The sequence below is a fragment of the Panthera uncia genome, assembly GCF_023721935.1.
Source record: "Panthera uncia isolate 11264 chromosome C1 unlocalized genomic scaffold, Puncia_PCG_1.0 HiC_scaffold_3, whole genome shotgun sequence".
NCBI classification, from domain to species: domain Eukaryota; kingdom Metazoa; phylum Chordata; class Mammalia; order Carnivora; family Felidae; genus Panthera; species Panthera uncia.
This window is the reverse complement of record NW_026057584.1, coordinates 25,276,317-25,302,218: the sequence shown is the minus strand read 5'-3', so window position 1 is coordinate 25,302,218 and position 25,902 is coordinate 25,276,317. Positions and strand designations below refer to the sequence as shown.

At 34.8% G+C, this 25,902-nt stretch overlaps 1 protein-coding gene and 1 pseudogene across 1 annotated transcript in view; both read right to left on the bottom strand.

Annotated features, from left to right (window-relative positions):
* Positions 1-25,902, bottom strand: part of ERBB4 (erb-b2 receptor tyrosine kinase 4) — a 448,902-nt gene that overhangs the window by 112,518 nt on the left and 310,482 nt on the right. The gene's annotated exons all lie outside the window — the stretch shown is intronic.
* LOC125912032 (uncharacterized) lies at positions 15,501-15,598 on the bottom strand (annotated as a pseudogene).

The following is a 25,902-nucleotide window of genomic DNA, read 5'->3' as shown; positions in this document are numbered from 1 at the left end:
CCCAGTTCAAATTCTCTCTCTTCAAACAAGACTTCCCAGATCAATTCAACTCTCAGGGATGATTTTCTTCTCTCAAGTCCTATAGGCCATATGGTTTTTACCACTATTTTGACACTTAGCCCATTTTCCCTTTTTGTTATATGTATGCCTTATCCTCTAATTCAGGCTGTAAGTTCTATAAGGTGACTGGGGTCTGTCTTGAATATCCTAGAGCACCCTCCTCCCCAAACTCAGGAAAGTCCTGCAAAGAACAGGTATTACATAAATATTCCTTAATGATAATAAATCATCAGAGATTTGTGCATTGGTTTAAAGATCTGAGAATTCATTTATAATTTTGCTTTATGAGAGAATTTACTCTGAATTCAAACTAGTTTGTAAATCAACAATTGCAACTCAACTCATTTTACACTGGTGTTTTTCTATATCATTAGTTAAGTGTATTCATACGTAAGAAGCTTGACCCTACAGCTTTATCTATAATCAGATTTCACAAATAGGCACACTACAATAAATTATTAAAAGCTTATAGCTATTTGCAAAAATTACATCATCTTTTTTTTAAACTTTGTATGTGCTGACAACTGTAGATTCAATGAAAAGTTATACCTTGCTTCCCCCTCCGCCCCTTAATTAATGCTGCTTGATGTCTTTTCATTCCCAGGTGAAAAAAAAAAGACATTTAATGAGTGCTATTAATAAATAAGAAACAACATTAAATATTAATTTTTACCATTTTTTGTCCTCAATATCATAGAAGGATTTTTCCTAAGGCACTTCTTTTACTGACCTCATTGTAAATTGACTCTTTAAGACATTCAAAACTTTAAAAGCCATTGTATACATCCTCTGTTCTAAAGCAAACTCAGCCCAGAAAAAAATCTTAAACAGAACAGAAATGACAGTTGAAAAGTATCTAAGGTAGATAGTTTTGTTTTTTTTTTTTAATGTGTATTTATTTTGGGGAGAGAGACATAGGATGAGCCGGGGGAGGGGCAGAGAGAGCCAGAGACACAGAATCCAAAGCAGGCTCCAGGCTGAGCTGTCAGCACAGGGCCTGACCTGGGGCTGGAACTCACGGACTGAACCCGAGATCATGACCTGAGATGAAGTCGGGAAGCCCAGCCGACTGAGCCACCCAGGTACCTCTCAGATAGATTGCTTTTTATTAAAAATGTGGAAATGAGGGGTGCCTGGGTTGCCCAATTGGCTAAGTGTCCGAGTTGGGCTCAGGCCAGGAGCTCAAGGTTCCTGGGTTCCAGCCCGGGGTGGGACTCTGCTGTCAGCTGGAGCCTCCTTTGGATCCTCTTCCCCCTCCTCTCCCCTGGCCTCCTCCGCTCTTTCACTCTCTCTTTCTCTCTCTCTCTCTCAAATAAGTAAACTTTTTTTTTTTTTTAATGTGGAAATGAGTTTTACCACCTTATAGCTACCTCACTTCTGTATGTACGAGATGATGTGTGTAGGTTAAGAGCTTCAGTTTTGATTTTAAATTTTAGATCTGGTGTCAAAACCCATTTTAGCCATTTACTATAACTCTTTGTGCCTCTGTGCAAGTTATACAGTCTCTCCAAACCTCAACTATCCTCCTGTGAAAAGTGAGGATGACATTTAAAGAAGTTTAAATAAATAATAAGAACATGCTCACTACATAGTAACTGCTCAGTAAACTTTAGATCAAAATATTTGCAATAAAAAGTTAATAACTTTGTTTTATTGATTGATGAGTAGATTTAGTACAAAGTGTCTTTATATAGAATATAACAGCTTATCAAATAACTTATTCCCCAAATAATTTTTCTTCAAAATATTTTTGAAAAAACCCCGATTTTCTATTTTAAAAATGGTATACTTTTATGTTATCCAACTTTGAGACAGCTTATGTACTGTATTAATATACCCCGTAATAAAATTTATAAATTAAAAAAAATAATCACTATATCATTGTTTTGCTTCCATGATGCCGAACTGTTTTGGCTAGTTTTTTAAAAAACTGAACTGACTAAATATTTAAGCATCATGTAGACATATGCTCAAAATATCTTCTTCAGCCATAGTAACTTGACATTAAAAAAATATTTTCTATTTCATGTAAAGGTAAGAATTCCTTGGAAAACAGGTAATTTTTTAAAGAACAAATGGCATTGCAATGTTTTCATTAATCTAGTTTGGACATCACCCATTGGTAAGGTATTTCAGAAGCTGGATATGATAAAAAGGAGGCTGTGCCTTTAAATAACCAACAGAAAATCATGGCGGCAAGAGAATATTATGCAATTACTGTAAATTACACTGACAGTAGAGGGTTGTGGGGGTTAGAGAAAGGGAGAGGAGCTACACAATAACCACTGGCCAGAGTAATTAGCTGGGGTAATGAAGAGAGAGGAGAAGTGTGTTGGACACTGAAGCCCTGTCCTGTCAGCATTATTGTTCTCCAAGGCTTTAGAAGAATAATGCTCTGCTGAGCCTTCAGTAATCGCTACACATGACCACTCATGAAGAGAGTAATTAAGAAATGTCAGTGCTTCTCTGGAAAAAAATCTGGCACTCATACCACAGAGTGTTTTCCCTAGAAGAACGAGATTTTCTTTTTTTTTTTTTTATTCTAAAATATTGACAAAGCAGTATTTGTACTTCATTCAGTTCAAAATAATGAACTATGAATAAGTCACCTCCTATATGTAAACAAATGATTGTCCACACTTAAGCTAAATAGAAACTATTCTGAGCACTGTATCCGAAGTATTCTATATTTTCCAACCCCTCTCTTAGCTACTCTATCTATGTCACATAACCCTATTTTATTTCTGTCCTGGCACTTGTCATTATTGGAAATTATTTATTTATACATTCATGTATGTGTCACTTGATTAGATTTTAGCTCCATGGGGGTAGAATCATTGCCAGAGCTGAAAGGGTATCTGCCAATAGTCACTTATGAATAAATATTTCTTAAATTATAATAAATTAAGAATAACATTTTGTTTAAGAGAAATATAATATGAAGTCTCACATCCATCCTAAGAGGCCAAGTCCTCAGTTCAAAGTGACCACTTTTATTTAAAAGTAAAAAGTATCCAGGAGAAGCTACACACTGAAGTACACAAAAAAAATTACAATTTTTTTAGTAGACTGAATTTAAGGTAAAAAATAATTACTCAAACATTATTGCTAAAAAGAAGTAAATTTATGTAAATGTTTAAAATTTTTTAGCAAAAAAAAATTGTCCTCATCTTGCATATGATGAAATGTCAGCAATTTTTCTTACAGAAGGAGATTATTAAGGAAATGAAACCACAGACATCTCAGAGCAAAAAGGTGAGAGCACCAATCCTGTACTAATGAGGCTAATCAAATCAAACACTCTTCATCTATACCATTCTAACTTATTTACTCTGCTGTTTGAATTAAGCAGTTGTGTCTATATGGTTAATTGTAGCTTTGATTCTCCAATTTGCTCTTTAATCAGATTGCATTAGAGGTAAATATTTACATCCCCAAAGCAGTAGATTTTATAGTTGGAAAGAAACAAAAGCTAATCTTCTGCATGTTCTAGGTAAAACATATTTTGGTTCAGAAAGAACACTGAACCCCAAGAATGAACAAGATATGTCATTAATTCGAGAGAACTTTAGCTGAAAACTAAATTGATCATGATTTCTGAATATGTTTCTTTTTATTACAGTTGACTGCTTGCTTTTTCATTAATTCTATAAGAAGAATAAATGGAGGGGTGCCTGGGTGGCTCAGTCAGTTAAACATCTGCCTTCAGCTCAGGTCATGACCTTATGGCTCCTGAGTTCAAGCCTAGCGTCGGGCCCTGTGCTGACAGCTCAGAGCCTGGAGCTTGCTTTGGATTCTGTGTCTCCCTCTCTCTCTGTCCCTCCCCTGCTCCTGCTCTCTCTCTCAAAAATAAATAAATATTAAAAATAATTTTTAAAAAAGAATAAGTGGGTAATAAAAATGTTTTCTAACTGCAACAACTTACTATAAATACCATAAAACAGTTTAGTGTGGTGGTGATGTGCTGAATTTGGGGAGCTAGAATGTCTGGGTTTGAATCCTAGCTTTGTTACTCTGGGCAAATTATTTTAACTCTAACTCTTCCTCCACTACAAATCTGGAAGAATATTAAACAACTTCAAAGCACTGTTGAGAGAATTATATTGGCTAAACATCTAAGATACCTTGAATAACACTAAATGTTGGCTATTATTGATATGATTTTACAACATCTTCACCACTTATAAAATTGAACAGAAACATGAATATGAATAATTAATATCAGGAACTGTGCTGGTCACTACAGTGGAGACCAAAACAAAAGGACCTCAGGGCTCATGGAACATACTGGCTATACAATGTCAAGTTAAAAACAAATAAATGCAGGGACGCCTGAATGGCTCAGTTGGTTAAGCATCTGACTTTGGCTCAGGTCATGACCTCATGGTTCAAGAGTTCGAGCCCCACGTTGGGCTCTGTGCTCACAGCTCAGAGCCTGGAGCCTGCTTCAGATTCCGTGTCTCCCTCTCTCTCTGCTCCTCCTCCTCTGACACTCTGTCTCTGCCTCTGTCTCTCTCTCAAAAATAAATAAACATTTAAAAAATAAATAAATACATGCACATATACTATGACAAATAGCATATGAAAGAAAGCTACACAGTACTAATTTATTCATCTATTCATTGATTTATTCAGTAAATATACTTCAAGGGCTAACTGTGTGTCATATCCAGGATATACAAATGGTGATCAAGATACATAAGGTTTGACTTTAGAGAGTTGAGAATAGAAAAACTCTCTAATGAGTGCGAGATGAATCATAGCAGTTACCTTGCATACTTCTCATACCTTAAAGAAATCACATTTGGTCTGGTCTTTCATGTCATTTCTGTTTTAAAACCTGGAAAACCATTATTTTTCCCCCATATAAATCCTTTCTTCACACAACTCTAGAGAGCTTCTAGGCTCACAGTTTTTAAATCCTTAAAAATAGTCAGATCTCAGTGGGGAAACAAAACAAAACAAAACTTATAGTCATCTGATCACTTAAGGCAATGCCACACCCAGGGCTGGTCATCATATTCAGTATTAGAAATAGTAGCTATTATATGGGGCACTTCAGTCGCTCAGTTGGTTTCGTGTCCGACCACAGCTCAGGTCATGATCTTCTGGTTTGTGGGTTTGAAGATCACTCTAACAACCCACTCTAAATAGTGGGTTGGATCACTCTAAATAGTGCAGTTCTTAGGAATTTCCACTAGAGAAATTTCATGTTAAATGTATTATTTTCAAATACCATGCTTTTTCACTAACAGTGAAGTTATCCACCTACAATATCACCCAGAGTCCCAAGACACTCATCTACGTGAAAAATAACTTTCATTGACTACTTCAGTGGATTTGATATTCTTAACATCATTAAAGTTTTCTTGCATTTTAATTGGGGCAAGGTTGCTGTTCTCTAAAGAAGTGCTCCCTCTTAATTGAATTGCCAATACCATGTACTACTGTTGACCATGCCTTCCTGGAACATTTTCTGCTGCTTTCCTGGCTTTCCTCTGGCTTCTTCTTTCAGTTTCCTTTGCAGACTTTAGCACCTGTTTCTGATTCCTTTCTATCTTTTTTTAATTAAGTTTTTACTTTAATACCAGTATAATTAACATAGAGTTTCAGGTGCACAATACAGTGAATTGTTTCTGATTTCTTAACACTAAAGTCCTTATAGGTCAGTGCTGGCCCGCTTCATACTTCATCTCTAGGTGAGCTTGTCCAGGTTCACCCTTCCCCTGGTGATGACTCTTTGAGGCACAGGTCTGGATCTTGGAGTAGGGCTGTGAGAGACATATATAGGTCTTGACATCTCTACATGGAGGTCTCACAGCCATCTCAAATATAACATGTCCAAAACTGATCTCCCCAAATCCCCAGATGTACTCAACTTCTCATTTTTTTTTCCATTTTAATAAATGACAACTCTATCCAACCAGGTCAAAAATATGATCCATTCTCTATCATGTCACAAACAGGGCATTCATCCTTGATTCCTCTTTTTTTTTCAATATCCCTCACATCAAATTTTGTCCATTTTAATTCAATAATATATTTCTATATTCTGAATCCCTTTACTCTATCCCAGCTCCCCCTGCCACTCATTCTGCCTAAATCATCCTCCAATCTGTTCTCCACAGAGTCACCAGGATAATCATTTTTTAAGTGACTTTAATTATGTTAACTTTGTACTTAAAATCCTTCCCATGGAATTTAAGTTTGGTCCTGCAGTTCAAGAAATGGTCTGGCTCCTTCTTCCTTGCATTCCGCCCACTTTTTAATTGCTCACTACATTCCACTCACACTGGGTTTTCATCTCCTCCTCCAATGTCCCCATTCCAGGAATTGATATTCTCCTCACAGTTTAGCTAACTGCTACTTATCCTTCAGATCCGCCCATCAGAGAAAGCATTCTGAACTATCTAAACTCTTCCTGTTAGAATCTCTCATGAAACATTGATTTTTGCTCCATAGTATTTAGCATAAGTAAGTTATATATTAATCCATTTATTCCTTGATAGGCTATCTCTCCCACTAGCCTATGAGTTCCATGAAGGCAGTGGAGGTGATTTGTTTCTTGCTAAACCCCAGCACCCGTGAAAGCATTTCATCTGTAGTAGAAACTCAATAAAGGAATGATTAATAAATAAATGATTGAGTTAAAAGTAAATTGGTAATTAGTTTATCTAACTAACCTCTTGAAAATCATGGGAAGCCTAGAGAAAGACCTTCAGGAAGTATGAAGGAATGAAGAAGTGGGCCCAGGCGGCAGGATTAACATCAACTCCAGGAAGTGAACATGTCTCTTTGTTTGTGGTTGGTGAGATGAGGGTGTGTGGAAGAACTGAAAGGAGACAGGAAAGTGTGCTAAAGGCAGTCTGCAATTTCTTTCTCTTACAACCACATCCCCTTCCAATTTTACCCTTAACTGATAAGACACCTTTATAAAACACAGGGGAAGAAAGAGACATTTTTGATGTTTGTTGTTTGTTCTCTAGAAAACTGTTACATAATCACATATGAGAACATATTATTTTTTGCTGCAGTTGTGTATAGATTTAAAAATAAGAACTTGTACAGTGTTTCAGGACTTGTTCATTCAATGTGTGCTGTTCGAAAGCTGAGACTCCTCATTGTTAAACCCATATTCACCACTAAACCCTGCTGGGATTTTAATGTGATGCTGTCTATTTCAGGATCTCCTGCGGAATTTGTGAAGTCTCCTAAATCATCAGGTAATAATGTTTATACTTCTAGGACATAAAGTGTGCACATGAAAGGGAAGATTTATCAAAGACTGATTCTGCAGAAGGGATCTTAACAGTTTAGTGGTAATTTGCTATGGAGGGCCTGTTTTTTGTTTTTGTTTTTCTTTTTCTTTTAAATCTTTTAGAATAAATCCCAAAATTTGAGATCTGGACCAAGTCTTAGAAAGAATTTATTTGATTCTTTCATTTTATAGATGAAGAAAAGAGGTCTAGAGAGATGCAGCGACAGAATCAGGTAGAATCTAGATGGGAATCAGGCAGAATCTAGATGGGAAACTGAGGACTGTTCAGTTTAGATAGGAGACCAAAAAGAACATCACCACAATTCATTTCAGTAAAACTAATATTCCTCGAAAATACTCAGGAGTGGTTAATATATTTAATAAATATGTAGGGTATCAATTTATTGTGTTCTAAAATCCCACTTTAATTATATATATGTATATATATACATATATATGTACATATATATATATAATCAAATATTTATTGAACACCTACTATGGTTAAGAAATTGTGCTAGGTTTGGTAATTATATCAAACTATAAATAATAAATTATAAAGGTCCTAGGAATGGTGATTATACTGTAAATTAAACATAGAATTAGGATCTTTCGAAAGTGAAGTGGGCTTCAAATTATTTAGCGTTTTTTTAAATAAATCACAAAGAAAATCAATGAAAACATTAAAAATGTTAATTGGCTACAGAAACATCTTTGTTTTGTTTTGCTTGCATTTCTCTGTATCATTTCTAACTCTTTTCGTAATGCCTCATTTGGGTCATGTACACAGTAGGAACTTGGTAAATATTTAATGATAATGATAATATTAAAGCCTGAGGATTCAGGGCTTGATACAGGGAGAATTTCAGACTCTCTGTACCATAATACTTTGTTATTGTTGTTGGCACTTAGGAGCCTCCATAACATGTACCATCAAGAACATGAAGGTGGTTGTCATGCAATGGCAAATTCAGGGCATAATAAAGCACAGCAAAGATTGCACATTTGTCTTAGGAAAAAAAATAAAAACTTAAGTAAGACTTGTTTGTAACCGAATGGGATGTATTATCATAGCTAAAAAGAGTGTCAGCTCAGAGGATTGGAAAAAGTTGAGTTCCGATAAAAATACCGACAGCACAGTAAAAATACTAAGCACTTCCAAAGGAAGGGGAAATCTTCGCTAATAAATTGAGTTACTTTGACTTTGTTGGGAACACTCAGGCTTCAAATTTATATAGAGCAAAGTTCAAACTCTGGCTCCACCACTGCCAGTAAAACCTCAAACAAAATGTGGCATGTATGGGTTTCATTTCTCTTATCTATAAAATTGAGCTAATAATGTTTATAGTAATAAAGTTCATTGTAAGGATTAAATGAGATGATATAATAAAAACCTATCCACCCCTGAGTGTCTGTCACTCTCCTAAACACTTTGTATGTATACTTTCATTTAATCCCCATAAAAACCCTGTGAGTTGGATTCTACTAAAGAAGCTAGAAATATGGTGTTCAGTAACTTTGTACTCTGCTTATCTAAGAAGTATCAAAAAAAAAAAAAAGAAAACCAAGAAAAAACCAAAACAAAACAAAAAAAACCCTACATCATAACCTTATTATTGGACTGCAAAACCTGCTCTCTTAATCTCTATTCACACTGCCTACCTAGATCTTGAGTCACAGCAGCTGACACAGGGGTAACATTCAATAACTGATTAATAATACTAATAGGAATAATAGAAATTTAAAAAGCAAGCTGTTCTAATGATGTCCCCCACGTATTCACCACATCTTACTAGTTTTTTTGTTTCTGATCCTTGTTCACTAAAGATTATTTAGTGACTAAGATTTGACTTTCCAAATAATCTATCTTCAGCAAGAGAATCACTAATCATGCAGACACCAGCACTCTAGGCTTCCTGATACTATATTTTGTGAATTAATAATTGACACTCAAACTTTATATATCATTAATGGCTTTAGTTAGTTTAAGTCTGTCCAGAAAGGTGGAGGCATGATTCTAAGTAAAGAATGCCAAGCCATGAATTTTTATCTCAGTTATTTATAACGTACTTTTTCATGTCTCTATACTTCCAATGTCTTTCATGCAAACAATTTCTTTACTCTTTTAGATGGAAAGCTAATTAGCTTTAGGGAAAAAAAAATGCCCAATTTAAAATATATTCTCTCCACCACCCCATTCTTGGTTAATCTTGAAATATTGCAATTAATGTTTGGTCTAGCTAAATTTACTACTCATGTATCAGGAGAAAAATCTATTTATTAAAAAAATCTTAAATAATTTTTGTATAGTATAAAATGAAAAAAAAAATGAGATTCTGAGCAACCAAAACACAATGATAACCAAATGGAAAAAAGTAACATTGCATAGCAGTTTATAATTATATTATTTTATTCAATTTAAGCTATATAACCATGGAAAGTCAGTATTTTTACAGTTGGTATAAAACATACATCTTATATGGCTTTCACCATTACCATTAAATCTTAAGACATAATCTTTTTTTTTTAACATTTATTTATTTTTGAGAGACAAAGATAGAGCATGAAAGGGGGAGGGGCAGAGAGAGAGGGAGACACAGAATCTGAAGCAGGCTCCAGGCTCAAAGCTTTCAGCACAGAGCCCTATGCAGGGCTCGAAGTCACGAACCGTAAGATCATGACCTGAGCCAAAGTCAGACGCTTAACCCACTGGGCCACCCAGGCGCCCCTTAAGACATAATCACTTTTTGGAGGAGCTCTACTTTTCAAAAGCTTAAGATTATTAACGGAAATATTTCAGGCTATGTAAAATGTTTCTCTAATCCATTTTTCAAAATGTGGTTTCCAGATGACATCAGTATTTTCCGGGAATATGCCAGAAGTGCAAATTATCAGGCTTCCACTGACCTGTGATGTGCCTGTAAACTAGCTTTTGGAAAATAAAGGCCTAAATTATGGCATTTAATGATTTCCATAATGTAAAAACTTCAACATGTCCAATTTCAAGCTACCAACCTTACTTCTTCCAATACAGTGTGGGGAAGGCATGTATAGTCAGAGTTGGCAAGCTCTTTAAAACTGGTCTTCAACACACGTGTCTCGGACATACTGAATCAGAAACAGTAGGGATGGGGCCCATAAATTTGTGCTTTAACACACCCTCCAAGTGATCCTGGTGCATGCCAAAGTTTGAGAACCACTGCCCTAATCCATCTTCACTATTTTTTCCACATTCACTTCCCAGATGATCTCATTTACTCATAGAACCTTATTTTCCATCAGTATACCAATGACCCATAACTTTGACCCTCCGGTCCTGATGGATATATCCGACATTACTTTGATGTCTCACTGTCACCTCATACTACATCAAATGGGGAGCTCCTTGTGATCCCTCACAAACCTGTTGCTATTCTTGTGTTTCTGTACTGGTAAATGGCACCATCATTCATCCAGTTGCTCATCCCAGCACCACATGTCTCTTCTATTTACCCCTAACAGTCATTCAGTCTCCAAGAAGTCAAGTGGATAAAACTTCCTGCTCTACTGTTCCCTAACTTGTGACCTTGGACAAGTCATTGCCTTTTCTAAGGCTCAATTGCATCACCTCAGCTCTCTTTTTAAATATTGTCTAAACCTATCCACTTCTCTCTGTTTGCATACCCAACTTCAACCAAGCCACCATAACCTTTTAGTTGAAGCACAGAAAGTCTCCTAACTTGCTTCTCAACAACAAAAAAGTAGTTTTTATGAAGTTGCTCATTATGGTCCAGCTTTTAAGTATCTCTGAAAAATAATCAGTGGTTGGTTGTTGTATATGTTGGGGCTGAGGGTGGTAGTTAAGATACAGCAGAAAATGGCGTAGGGGGTTACGGTGCCAGGTCCAGAGGAGAGAGAGAGGTTGTTTGCAGGAAGTCCTCACATGAGGAAGAACTTCTTTTACTTCTCACCAATTAAATGCCACTTCTACAATGAAACCCACTGTTATTCTAGACTAGTGGAGTTTCCTAATTAGGTAGCCCATAGCCCTATCTACACTTTCAGTGCAACACTTTCCCAATGGTAATTATTTGTGCAAAAGCTTGGTTAATATATTTTCCACCACTGTCCTGTTCCCTAGCCACCCCATTTCCCCTGAACCTACAAACATGCCCAGGATGCAATGGGGACACAATAAATATTTGTTCAACACCAATGTTTAGCATAGCAGAATCTGAAGTGTATAAAAATTGATATTAGAAAGTGCTACACATTATAATATGTAATATACTAAGAACAAAGCCACAATTATTCTGTTTTACATTTAATTTAAATGTTTTAATATATTCTAAAGCCAATTGGGAATGTTTTTACTTCAATTTCAAGGATGTATTCTTTTAAAATTATATTACTTCACACATTTCTTTTTAGGCCATTTTGGATATAGAAATGTATTATACATACATTCCTTGGAATGTGAAAAGTTAATTTCTGTTAAAGAAAATTCACAAACTTACAAAATATCAATTCATTTAATTCAACTTTCATTCAAATTTATTCATATAATTGCCTCGCTTACACTTATTTTAGATTTAATGTAAGAAAAAAATCTATAGAATTCATAGTATTTAATCGCTTTAGTACTGAGTAACAAGACAGGTAATTTGTGTGTGTGTGTTTATGTGTGTGTAAATGTGTATATACCACACACATAGGTATACATGTATATTTGTATGTATATATACAAACACATGCTTGTGTGTGTCTATGTAGATATATATAAATACACTATTAGTAGTAGGAAAGTAGGAAAACAAAAATAAGGTTCATGTTGCATCTGCGATCTCCCATTTTGAGTACTAGAAATGTTGCTAACAAAATCATCAGAAGGTGTTAGTGTAGCTCTGAAACGAGTCAGACTGAAGTTCTAAGGCTATAAAACACTGGGGCAGGGAACTTGCCTACCAAATAAAAGTTTGCTATTTTTTTCTGCAAGATTAAAAAATACAGTAGCATCAGTTTCTCTTGACTTGACCCTGTTTTGACAATGCATACTCAGTCCATAACTCAGTTCCCTAGGCAGCTGCCCTTCTCTCTTTCCTCCTTGCCAATCTGTTTTGAGGAACCTCTATATTAGAAAGAAGACTTCAGAATAATGACCTACTTGCTATCTAATGATTCCCTGAAATTTTGAAAGAAGCTTTCATGAATCCCATTTCAAAGGTGTTTATTGTGAGTTTTCAATCACTTACTACTTTAGGTAAGCAAGCAGTATTTTCAAGTGACAGCTCCAAACCTGTGTATTATTTAATCGGCTGCTTTCAGAGGGCAGCTCATCCTCTGATAGTCATCTTAGGTACACTAGGATTCACTGTTCATGTTTCTGGGAGTTTTTTCTAGAAAACACATCTCATTTTATAACAGCAAACATGGACAAAATTTATGGCATTTTTTAAAACGTGAGAGAAAACATAGGCATTGCTCTCTTTAAGATTTAGTAACCATATTGACCAGAGTGTGTTACTTTTTTAATGTTTTTTAAATTTATTTTGAGAGAAAAAGAGAGAGAGAGCACACATGCATGAACGTGGGAGAGGCAGAGAAAAAGGGAGAGAGAATCCCAAGCAGGCTCCATGCTGTTAGCACAGAGCCTGACACAAGGCTCAATCTCATGAACTGTGAGATCATGACCTGAACTGAAATCAAGAGTCAGAGCCTTAACCAACTGAGCCACCTACAGGCCCTGACTAGAGTACATTCTTGAATAAATAAGAATATCCTAGCAAGTACACATGAGAGTTTTAGCTATGTAATATATCTGCAAAAATGAGGGAAAAGCAGTATTCAAAGAGAATATGATTTAATTTCTTGATAGGAACTATATTTATCAGACTTGGATTAATAAACACTATGGAATCTGTTCTTAGAGACAAAAGGATGGATATATAACAATAAATAGGAAATTACACATAAGATAAATTTTCTTTAGATTAAATGCTTAAGCCATTGCCACCTAGAAAAAGATATATCAAAGTAATTATTAAAGATACACTGAATATAATCTCAAATATTGTTTCTTGTAATGACTGATGAGTCAGATTGTAAAAATCAGTCTTTTGTGAAGAATAACTAGTTCTACTATGAGAGAGCCGTTAATAATAAATTTGTGTACACATGTGAAAGAAAACTGTTTCATTTTTCTCCTATTTGCAACACCAATGTTTCTTCACATATTCGTTATTGTGACAACAGGTTGAATTTGCAATTCACCATCTGCCTAAATAGCATTAACCTTCCTGTAACCTCATAATATCACTCAGTGCTTTGTCTGATATTTGAATCTCTCCAATATAAGCTAGGGACAAAATACATTGTCCTTTCTATTAGGCAAACACCAGTCCATTCTAGAAGCCAACTAAAATAAACTATCGCATGGAGATGGACATTAACATTTGAAATCATTTTCATTAAAATGCATTAAACTGTTCTAAAAATAATCAATGAACTTGCCTGTAAATAATCTTATAACAGATTTTAATTAATATACTGTCAAAATAATAATACATTTGTATAGCACCTTATGATTTACAAAATTATATTCAAATAATCTTTTATTAATATTATTATATTTTTTAATGTTTTATTTATTTATTTTCACAGAGAGACAGAATGTGAATGGAGGAGGGACACAGAGAGAGACACAGAATCCAAAGTAGGCTCCAGGCTCTGAGCCATCAGCACAGAGCCCAATGTGGGGCTCGAACCCGTGAAGTGTGAGATCATGACCTTAGCGGAAGTAGGATGCTCAACCCACCGAGCCACACAGGTGCCGCTCACATGATCATTTATATCTTAAAGGGGAACCTAGATAACATGCTAGAGATAGAGCTTATGATCTTCCATTACCACTGATAATCTCCATATTGGTAAATCTATCAGTCCTTTCTTAATTCTCATTTTGCTTGATCCATCAATAGCACTGACATTGTTGATCATTCCCTTCCTCTTGAAAAATTTAATCAGCCCGATTTTCTTCCCACTTTTCACACAGGTCCTCCTTTGTTTATTTTGCTATTTCTCCTTCTCTCTCCAAATCCTAATTTGGCGTTCCCTGGTGTTAAGAAGTGGACTTTGTATCTTTTTAATTTAGTTGCTCCTTAGATATAATTTTATACTGTTTCATGGTTTTAAATAGCACCTAAATACCGATGATCCCCAAATTTGTACCCTCTGCCCGGACTCCTCCCATTAATTCCAACCCTTATATTGAACTCCCTACTTGACATTCCTACTTGCGACTTTAATGAGCCTTTCAAATATTATGTGTCCAAATCTGGACTCCTGATATTCTTCCCCAAACAAGTTTATGCCCAGTCCTTTCCAACTATTAATAGTAACACTCTTTCCAGTTGCCCAGTCATAGCCATTGGTATCACACCTGAAAACTAACTTTCTCTAACACCGCATATTCTCCTGTTGAATACACCTTTAAAAAATAATCTCTTACCCTCTTCTCCTGTAGTCTAATCTCAATATGCAAGCTACAGTAATCTTATTAAGATGCTAGCCATCTCATTTAAATTCTCTGTATATAACACTGCAATGGCTAGTCATCTAATGCAGAGTAAAATCCAAAGTCCTTAATAATACCTAGAAAGCCCTAGAACAGGCCCCTATTACTTTCTGACTTCATCTCTTGTTACTGTATTCCTTATCATTCTGCACTTGTCACACAGTACACTTTGATGTTCCTCAAATCTGCCAGGAACATTCCTGCCTCAGGATCTTTGTTTATACTTATTCCCTTTGCTTCAGTTATCCTCCAGACAATCCATGCCTATGTCCCTTACAACGTTTATGTCTTTCCTCAAGTATTCTTCTCAGTGACGCCATCTAGGTCCATTCATTCTAAAATTACACACACACACACACGCACACACACACACACACGGACATTTCTATTTACTTGTTTATGGTTTGCTCCTCCCCTCTTGAACATAAACTCCACAATGGTAGTATTTAGTTGGCTGTTGTGTACCCTAACATGTCCTAGCACCTAGAATAGTCCTATCACATAGTAGGTACTTAACAAATATTCATTGATTGCATATGTGACCAGAATTAGAATTGTTTACATAGTGTACATGTTGTTTCAAAAATAGCAAAATCAAAGTTATAATGAAATATATATTGACCAACTTTATTAGCATGTAATATTATAATAAAAATATATCTTAAGAATTCTTAAACTGATAAGAACAGATACTACACATGATCTTAGCCAAAAGGCCGCGAAGCAATGTATCTAAAGAATTCTTAAAGAATACAAAAGTTTTCGAAAAGAGAAAGATGAAAGCCTGACTTAAAAAAATTGAAGATAAGCATAAAATAGTGGTAAAGTACAATAGTTTGCTTGCATTTGCTTTTATATTTCCTTCCTTTATGTTTCTAAATACTTCTAAGAAAGCAGAATGAACACAATGGCCCTAGTGCCTCAGACAGTTCCTGAAACATGGTATTCTTTCACTATTTGTTGAGTTATATATCTAATTATACTACCAACCCCCCAAAAACACTGATATGAAAATGACATATGTGAGAAGAAGAGAGGGCATCATCTCTTTCAACAGGGACACCCGGAGGAAAGAAGCACATTACGGAAAAGTTTTCTAAAACAACACTGCCATAAGGAAGGAAGAACATAACTTTAGTTTAAGAAAAGATAGGATTTGCTATAAGTGAATGAATACAATATGGGAATAAAGGGATGGCAAATAGCACATTTAAAGGAGACATGATGTTCTTGTGAGAGAGATTATTTATTTCATGGAATGTCCACATATTTGAAAAAGTAAAAAAAAAAAATGTATACCATGAAACCTACCCTATGCAAATATCTGGGTTTGAAAGGCAGGACAGTGTAAAGTTGCTTAATTTTTCACATGACATCAATTTTTGCTGACCCACAAAAGGCCGGCAGAAGAAACTTCAAAAGCAGTCTGTTCAAGTTGTTCATCAGCGGGATGAAACATGCATGATGAAAGATATATTATGGGCAAGTTTCTGTCAGTAGTTCATCCATCGGTGTCTGCCCTGTGTACCATACCAAGACATCTGCATACCTTAACAAAGATATTGTTGGTGCCCTGTGTAGAGCACCACAGGAAACCCTACTCATTCCCTCGGTGAGAGGTTTATGCATGTGTTATTGTTCTCCACAGCTTTCCAAGACTTCAATGGTCCCTCACAGTATGGTCTGTTGGCTTCTGGCAACCCAGGAACTTCCATAGCTGTTATTTGGCAATTGTTGGCTATTTGATATATAGCTATCTGTGCCCTGACTGGTGGTAGAACATGTCTTTTCATCACATAGAATTTATGGCCCATTCTTGGTATATAATTACAACTCAAAGAATTACTTGTCTGTCTTAAGATAATCCTTGGTTCATTTGAATTTGGTACATTAATATTAATGTATATATCTATATAATATCAATATATAAATATAATAATAAATATTACTATCAGAACAATTTGTTTGTAGTTATTTCTAAAAAAACACCACTGCTGATATATTGTGCATATTTCACATTCACCAAGCTATTTTTAAACTTTAAGCTTTCTTAATTGTTTTTTCAAGCATCGTAAATAGTACTAAGCTGAGTCCAAAGTAGAAATTTCAAATGCTTTTTCAAATGACTATTCTCCTACTTTCTAAGTCTCTTAGCAGGAAACTGGAAAGGCGGTCTTGCCTGCAACAATCATTTTCGTTCAGTCACATTAACATTACACTTGATAAAGAGACCTTATGGATAGGGAAGTCTTGAAAGAAGCTGGTCCTGAGATGTTTACAAGTGCTGAGAGATGGAAGTTAGAAAGTTGTGTAATATGAGCAAAGATGTCACTCCTAGTAGAAATATAACCAGAGAGCACCGTTAGTGGCGAGATTCTAAGGAAGACTACAACTGGTGACACAGCATAGCTGCTGATGTCTCCATTAGGGACACAGATGAGGAAATCCTATGGGATTGGCCAACAATGAAGGTTATAATGCAGCTATGCCATGTGTAGGCTCCATGAGGAGCCTTTATTTCTTACATTCTCCTCTGTAACTCCAGCAGTAGCACAGAGCCAGGCACTGAGCATGCATGCAATAAATGTTTACTTAAATGAAGGAATGAACAAATGAACACTCCCCTCTGAATCCTCATCATTCTTCCCATTTAGTAAGCCCCTTTTATGTGCCACACCCTCGGCCAGTTGCCTTTTATGCTGGAACTCCCCTTTGAACAGATGTGGGAACTGTGAGATGAGGGAACTGTGACTCAGGGAGTTGAATGATGTACATACACACTCAGAGGCAGAGCTCCATGAGTTGGTAATTCCATGGATAGAGAGGATGTATCTGGGGTCTGGGGTCACCAGAACATGTAACTAGAGGAGGGAACTCACTTATGAACATTAGGGAACTCACAATTGCTTCAGGGTATTTTCCTCTGCTCTTCTTACACCAACACATCAAAAATAAGCTCTAGTTCTGAGCCTGTGTACAAGCTTTCCCAAATTGAGGCACGACAATCATAAATTTCTTTCTGAGAAAGGTTTTGTTGGTTTTGACTTCAGTATCTCATCTCAAGGAATGTTGAAGGAGTATGGTATTTCTAAATCATAGGCACTCAAGGACAAGGCAAGACTAAAATAATGCATAATGATACATCCTATATGTAATGGTGTCAATCCCTACTTTCTCTAGTTGGACAATGGTATCTTCACTACATGGATCTTTGAAACATATGAATGTGTACAGTGAGACTAAAGGAAGTCAAAGTACTCAGAGTTCATTTACTGTATCTGCACATGGTATAGTCTTCCCTGGACTTTTATAGATTCTGTAATGACAGAATCATAATTTTATTCACAGTTTCTTTCTCACTTATAGTCATTTAAAAGGGTATAATTTAAGCTGCCTTACTTATTCAAATATTTGACACAACATTTCCACTGGTGTATGAATAAGCACAGATATTTTTGTTAAATTCTCACTGCTTTATACCTAGAAGAGCAATTTAACAGAACTCTAAATAATAGTCTAAAGCCTATTTACTAAACACACACACACATACACACACACACACACACCATAAAAACAAAAAAGAAACAAAAAAATCCCCAAACTTTAAAAATAAATCATTTGATTGAAAACTGACTTATTTACCACAGTAAAGAAAATTTATTTACATTTTTCTTTATTAATAGTCTAGATTCTTTAAAAATATGAATGCAGTTCATTAAAAATATAACCTAAAGTCACTTTTCATTTCAGTCAAATGATCAAACTGCTTCTTAACTATTATTAGTTTATGATTGAATTATTGACTCCATGTTTCTCTTAGGTCACTTTAAAGAAATGGAAATAAACATCTGGAGTTGCAGTTGCCAGGAATAATAAAAGATAAGAATCTTTTTCATTTTAATATTCTGTAAGATTTTATGGTTAATATTTCTAAATTAGTTTTTTGTGGGTTAGTCCTTTTTTCACTGTTTTTGAAAGCTAAATTTTGGAAACAGTGTTTGTATGTATCTCCCACTGTGAACACTGGTTTGCCAGGTCATTCTAATTATTTCATTTTTAAAGACTGACTCCCTTAGTATAATAGGTTTGTCATTAATGAAATTAAAGGTTGTGACTGCATAGCTATAATGGTCTAACATTCCAAAAATAAACATTTTTTTCTTTTGTCTTCAAGTTTATTTCCTCTCATTACTCTAGCTAAGATTTGACATGCATATTTCACTGGAAGGCCATTATCTGTGTATAATGTGTGATTCCATTAAGAACATTACCTAGTTAATTTATAAGAGACCATCTATAAAAATAAATAAAAAGATAAGCATCCAATAGAATGTAGAATGGAAGGAAGCATTTATATACCTCATTTGAAATGAGATTGTTTGTAAGACAATCTTTCCTCAAAAAAAGATTTATTACACAAACAGCATAAATCAAGACATTTGACTTATTTGTTTTGCAGTAGAGAAAACAATTGTTTTATAATTGTCTCTCTACTTCTCTTTCTGAGTGTATATACAGACATACTTAATACATATATGCATTTATCACAATATTATATTTAATTACATCAAATCATGATAGAATGCATATAACCATACTTCTCATAAAAATAATCATTTCATTTGCTTTTATATTAATCATGGTACTAAAAGTTTTCTAAAATGTATTCTACTCTTTTAATTATTAAATAGAATATACAACATATAATCCAATATTTTATGTTGTTAATCCAATCCCATCTCTATAGACATCAATTACTCTGCTGTAATAAAGCAATGCCTTCAGGACCTTGAGTAGTGTGGGGCCACATTAAATGTCTCAGAGCATTCATTAACTATTTCTCTTCCTTTGTTATACCTCCATACTGTTCCCTTACCTGAAACTATCATTTTTCAGTACAACTGCCTTTCTAGATTACTTTACATGCAAGTATCTGGATCAGTCAGGGCTCAAATACAAAATAACATGTGTGAGTTTTGCAACACAATTTTTCTTTGCTGCTGCTGTGATTTTAATTTCTGAGTTTGGAGCAAGACACTGCTAGTCGAATGAAATATAAAAGACTGCTTATATAGTGTTATCTATATTTAATATAATCTGAGGCTCCACCAAGCCAACAAAAAGCAGCCGCTGGCATCTGTCCTGCTGCAGAATCTTGCCCTTTTCTGGCAGTGTCTTCTTCGAGAAGAGGGACACGGATTCAGGGTAGAATTAGATCAGCAATGGGTCCACACCTTAGACCCATCTTTAATTACATAGATCACTGTTCTGCACTTACATTATTTATTCACCCAATCATTTAACAAATATTTATTGTACTCCCACTAAGGTGAGACACCGTAACTGAAACTAGGGTAGATAAAAAATGAATTACAGATGAGCTTTCAACTGGGTCTTACATATTACATCTTCCATATAAACAATAATGAACCACTGAAGGTATTCCTTACAGATACATCACATAATGGCTGAAAGTAATAATTTAGAAGACCTATATTTACTCAGTTTAATAAATATATTATGTTTTAAAATTAGTTGAAATCATCATGATGTAAACAACTTTTAAATATAATTATTTTATTGGTAAAAAAAAAAAAATAAGAGTTTCCTGAAGGGCCATGCCACTATATACTTACTTCATTTATGTATTTTAAAATGTACTTTAATGAGGAAATGAGCAACTTGCTTTTCCATAAGACTGAATAAACTTACCTTAAGAACAGAGAGTACTTTATATTTCTTCAAAAAGCACCCTGTGTTCAAGAGACAGAAATTGTGCAAAATAAGAACGTGTGGAAGAACCTGTCCATTCAAATCCTCATTTACTCTCCAGGAAAATTTGGTTTCCAGCCATTGACACACATGCATTTGTCAAAACTGGGCTGGATCATAAGGCAGGTGAATTGATTGAAACATGCAGCCATAAGCCATTGTGGATAATACTCTATTTATATGGAAAAGAAAGAGATGGAAAATTACCTTTCTAAGTCTAATAGATGGACTCTTTCATTTTCTTAAAGAATGCATCTATATGTACATATTTAAATTATCTGCAGAAATATTTAGGAATTGGGAGTACAAACTACTTCTATATGGCCAAACTGTGTCAAATGAATGATTTGTGCTTAACAAAGGGGCAAAATATAGTCTACATGACACAGGGAGATGTTTGAGAAAATAATAATGAGTAATAAGGTTATTTTCACACAATAATCATTTTGTGTAATCATACATACAGAAGGTGTGTATATATACATTCTAAAACTGTCGCTGTAGATCTTGTACTTATATTCAATTTTTAAATGAAAATTATTTTATTTCAATGTGAAAAAGATAATATTCTATAAGCCTTTTTGTTCCTCATATATTTACTTATATTTATATTTACATTTATTTATTTAAAAAAATTTTTTTAATGTTTATTTATTTTTGAGACAGAGAGAGACAGAGCATGAATGAGGGAGGGTCAGAGAGAGAGGGAGACACAGAATCTGAAGCAGGGTCCAGTCTCTGAGCTATCAGCACAGAGCCCGACGCGGGGCTCGAACTCACGGACTGTGAGATCATGACCTGAGCTGAAGACGGCCGCTTAACCGACTGAGCCACCCAGGCGCTCCTACATTTATTTATTTTTAAAGAAAACCAGGTTGCTAAAGGAATCACTTGAAATCTAATAATGTACTAATATCCCTCCCTTCGTTAGAATGATTTAATGCTGCTTTTTTCCATGTAAAGAGAGTATTACTTTTCAGAATTATTAAAAAAAACCTGCCTCAACAAGCTGTTTTCCAGATCTTTCTATTATCAACCCCTTAAACATAAATGTCCATTGTTTCAATGGCCTGCTGTTTTCCCTGAGAAATTTCCAAGATCAGAAATACTAATAATATCTCACCCTTTAAGAAAAAATGGCATCTAGTTGATTTCCCTTTTGTCTTAATATAGGGTTATTTACTGCTGTAGTACAGTTATATATCAAACCAGTATTCAAAAATTGTTTTAAAAAATTGTTTTAATTTTATTTTTTAAATTTTAATTTTTTTTTCTTTTGAGAGAGAGAGACAGAGGTGTGAGGGGGGAGGGGCAGAGAGCGGGAGACAGAATCTGAAGCAGGCTCCAGGCTCTGAGCTGTCAGCGCAGAGCTCGCAGACATGGGGCTTGAACTCGCCAACTTCGAGATCATGACCTGAGCTGAAGTCAGATGCTTAACTGACTGAGCAACCCAGGAGCCCCAAAAATTATTTTAATATTAAAGTAACACATTGTAAAATATGTAAAACAGTAAATAAAATCCATGGTTTAAATTGTATACCTTAATGTTAAAGCACTAAGAAATTATATAAAAAACAAATAAAACAAAAAAACGACAACAACAACAACAACAACAACAACAACAAAACAAAACAGAGGGACCAGATTGCTTACTGGACTAGTCACCACTAATTTAATAAGTTCCACGTTAATTATTAAATCAATGTATTATTAGATTAAAACTCTCTAGTTGAGGCCATGCTAAAATAGAATACATTATAATTTAAATGGCATATTTAAAAATTTCTTAATTTTTAATTAAGCTATATGTAACGCTTTTTATATCCTCAACATTGTCTAGTATTGTATTTCGCACAGTATAGGAGCTTGAAAAAAATGTTAAGCTAATTATAAGTGATGTGATCTAACAGCAATGTCAAAGTTTTTAGTTATTATGATTCTGTTACATAGCATGATTATGTTCATGTTCTTGAATAAATACAGATAGAAATATTACATAAAAGCAACACTGTTCTTGTAAGAAGTGACACAAAAATGAAAATGGACCATGAGTATTACTGAAAGAGAATAATTTAATGGAAAATTCCTGTGATGTTATACCCTGAGAAAGCAAAACTTGAGCCAAATCGACCCTAATAAGAAATGACAAACCTTGAAAAGCTATCTATAAATTTTCTTTAAAGCAGTATGCTTTTCAGATAAGCAAAATTGTTTTACATTGTTACCAGCTTCTATAAATGCCAGTTCAATTTCAGAATCCATTGTTTAATTGTGATCATATCAAAGAAGAATCCTTTCTAGAGAGCAAAAGCACTAAAAAAAAATGAAAAGATTATGTTAATAAAGCTAATGTATCTTGTTACCATGGTAACTTTGAAACTAAAATATTCAGAAAAGTCTTTTTTCCCTATACCATTGTTTTGTGAGGAACTGGTTAGTTGATTACCAGCTCATGGAACCATAATCCTTTAAAATGGTGTCATTGAAAGGCAGAAGAATATGAGGCTTACATGAAACAATAAAAACTTCTTCTCATATTTCTGAAAATAAATCATGGAGACCTGGAATGCCAGAGGGTACCCAAATTATTGGGCAGACATAAAGAACCCTCATAAAGCATTGACTTAATTTTTAAAATATTACATAAAGGCATTATTCTATGTTACAACCTTATTATAGACTTGAAATGCAAAATTCAAAGGTATTCTTTGGAAGAACACTGGAAACATTGTTGGGATGTTGGCTGGCTTTTGCGTTTTACAAGGCCAGGAACCAGAGTGTACTCGTTTGTCTTCTTTTTTAAAATAGAAGTTTAGGAACTCTGAGTATAAATTAAATGTGATCTGTCCATTTGTAAATCATAAACATACAGTTCTTCCTTCCACTATTAATATCATCTTAAATCTTCCTCCATCATTCTTGGAGATTGGTTGAAACAAATTTCAAAAGTTGGGTCCTTTTAACAGAGCACTAATTTCATAGATGAAGGATTCTCTTGGTTTACTCTTGGAAAAAAAAAACCCTCAACAAACATTTTTTTCTATAGAAGAGTAAATTTTGATAACATTCAGACATTTATAAGTATATCAGAAATGACTATCGCCTCTGAGAAGTGAACACCACCACCTCCCAAAAAAGTTCCTACTTTCAGAACTACCTCTGAGCACACAAATTTTTTCCCTCCTACTCAATAAAAATTTGTCATTTTCTTAATAGTAGGCAAAACACGTTTTCTGTTCATTTTCAAAGAACGCTATGCCTTTAAGTTTTAACAAAAACAGTTAACCTCAAAGTACAATTCTGTAAAAGGACATTTTGTTCTGGGTAAGAACATTCCCAGCAGGTCACCTACTGCCATGTTTGGAGATTTGCATAATAGCACAACTAAACACCTGACCCATCTCTGCATGTAGAAATTATTAACAAAGGTCTTTCTCCCTTCTAGGTATCCATTGCCATAGTTACCTCACAAGTTCTTGAAAATATGCTTAAATAAAGGAACTTGCAAGCACCGAGGTAGAAATTAATCACTGACTGGAAAATAAGTTTTCATGATGAGGTCAGGCTTTTGTTTCTGGGTCAGACTCAAACATTAGACAGTATTCTGATTTGAGCAGAACTGATTGCCTCTGGTCGGAGATCTGGCTCTTAGGATCTTACACAAAACACTGGCCTACTTGAATGTGCAGGAATGGTTGCTTTATGCATTTGTTCTCTCAAGCTCTGCAGAAAAAAAAAAAAAAACAAAAAAACTTTCAACCATTCCTATCGGAATGGTGAGCCCCAACAGTGGGTCTATAATGGGAGTGCACTGGAAACATCAAATCAGGAACTGGTCTTGTGGGAACAAATGACTATCTAGGAGTCTCTAGTGATAGACCATTGCCTTGCAAAGCCAACTAGTCAATGCAGGACACTGGGATATTTATGTGGAGATGAGGGGAACTCGAGCTAAACACTTAGTATTAGGAAAAATCAGGAACAAATAATTAGGAAAAATCAGTGGAGCAAAATTAGAGCTGGATATCCAATGAGAAGAGGGAGACCTCAGAGAAGAATAGGCATCAGGACTGATTTTACATGTTTTGTGAAGGGAATGAATAAGTAAAGTTCTGTCTCATTGAATGTGGAAAGAGACAGGCATTCTTATACATGGCTGGCAGGAATGTGAAATGGTACACACCTTCTGCTAAACAATTTTGTGATATGTTATCAAAATCTTTAAAATACCAAAATCTTTTGAGCCAATAATTACCAATAATTACACTTCGAAGGATCTTTCCCAAGGAAATAACCAGAAATTTGTTCAAAGAATTATGCACAGAAATGCTTGTCCCGGCATTACTTATGATAGCAAGAAAAAAAAAAAAATAGAAGTATGGTGCCTTAGGTTTATACAGCTAAGTAAATTCTTCCATATCCAAGTGTGGAATGTTAAAATTATGCAAGATAATTTAACTAAAATTATAATATTTCATTAAAAAGCAGACATGTATGTGTGGATAGATAGGTATATATATGTGTATATATAAAATTTTGTGATAGAATTCAATGTCTATCTAAGAATATTATTGCTTTATATCAAGACAGGTTGTGGGTCTTACAGAAGTTTCTTAGAAATTTCTCTCAGGTATCTTGACTACTCTGGACACCAACTATGCAATACTTCCTGTTCATGAAATTGAAAAAAATATTAATATTATAACACTGTCCCTAGGAAAGATTATCTACTATATATATATATATATATATATATATATATATATATAGTGAAGTATGTGTAAAGTTTTTGTGAAGTATGTGTAAAGTTTTTGACCCTAAACATATTGTTTAGGGATCTTTCCGCCTCTCTATGGAATTCCTAATTATTTAGGTTCATCTAGTCCCTATGATTCAGGTCTAATAATATTGCCTGGGGAAAATTCTGCTCTGCAAAATCTAACAACATTTAGATTGGAAACAGGGAAGATAATGAGAAAACATTTTTTATCAAAACTTTCCTTTCAAACCACAGAAAAAGATACCCTGGTAGCCCTTTCAGTTGCTAGAACAATAGGTCTTGAGCAGCTCCTTCCACAGACCTTGTTAGTCTCTAATAGGAGTAAGCAATACAGTACAGGCCAAGGGCTCAAAACTTCTAAAATAAGGGATGAGGCTAATAGCTGAGTTTGCTTAAGTGTTGCACCTAAATATGAAATGTATCTCAACATCTGAGAGTCATGAAAGGGATGGGATGACAGGACTCACTACAGTTGAAAAA